General features: G+C 38.9%; 1 non-coding gene across 1 annotated transcript; it reads left to right on the top strand.

Moving 5' to 3' along the window:
- The first annotated feature begins 491 nt into the window (after positions 1-491).
- On the top strand, positions 492-595 carry LOC127748235 (small nucleolar RNA R71). Its single transcript, XR_008010177.1, has one exon. It is a non-coding gene; the product is annotated as a small nucleolar RNA R71 (small nucleolar RNA).
- The last annotated feature ends 204 nt before the right edge of the window (positions 596-799 follow it).

Raw genomic sequence — 799 nt, forward strand, 5'->3', positions numbered from 1 at the left:
CATGATTATTAAAGCCTTGTTGAGGCTTTTGTTGATCCTTCCATGAGAAATTTGGATGATTTCTCCATGATGAATTATAGGTGTTTCCATAAGGTTCACCCATGTAATTTACCTCTGCTATTGCAGGGTTCTCAGGATCATAAGCTTCTACTTCAGAAGATGCCTCTTTAGTACTATTGGATGCATTTTGCCATACATTCAGACTTTGAGAAATCATGTTGACTTGCTGAGTCAACATTTTATTCTAAGCCAATATGGCATTCAGAGCATCAATTTCAAGAACTCCTTTCCTCTGAGGCGTCCTATTATTCACGGAATTCCTTTCAGAAGTGTACATGAACTGGTTATTTGCAATCATTTGAATAAGTTCTTGAGCCTCTGCAGGTGTTTTCTTTAGGTGAATGGATCCACCTGCAAAATGGTCCAGTGACATCTTAGAGAACTCAGACAGACCATAATAGAATATATCTATCATGGTCCATTCTGAAAACATGTCAAAAGGACACTTTTTGGTCATCTGCTTGTATCTTTCCCAAGCTTCATAAAGGGATTCACCATCTTTTTGCTTGAAGGTCTGAACATCCACTCTAAGCTTGCTCAGCTTTTGAGAAGAAAAGAATTTATCCAAGTAGGCCGTGACCAGCTTATCCTAGGAGTCCAGGCTATCCTTAGGTTGTGAGTCCAACCATATTCTAGCTCTGTCTCTTACAGCAAAAGGAAAAAGCATGAGCCTGTAGACTTCAGGATCTACTCCATTAGTCTTAATAGTCTCACAGATCTGTAAGAACTCAGTTAAAAA

Source organism: Arachis duranensis, chromosome 5, assembly GCF_000817695.3.
Source record: "Arachis duranensis cultivar V14167 chromosome 5, aradu.V14167.gnm2.J7QH, whole genome shotgun sequence".
Taxonomy (NCBI): Eukaryota; Viridiplantae; Streptophyta; class Magnoliopsida; order Fabales; family Fabaceae; genus Arachis; species Arachis duranensis.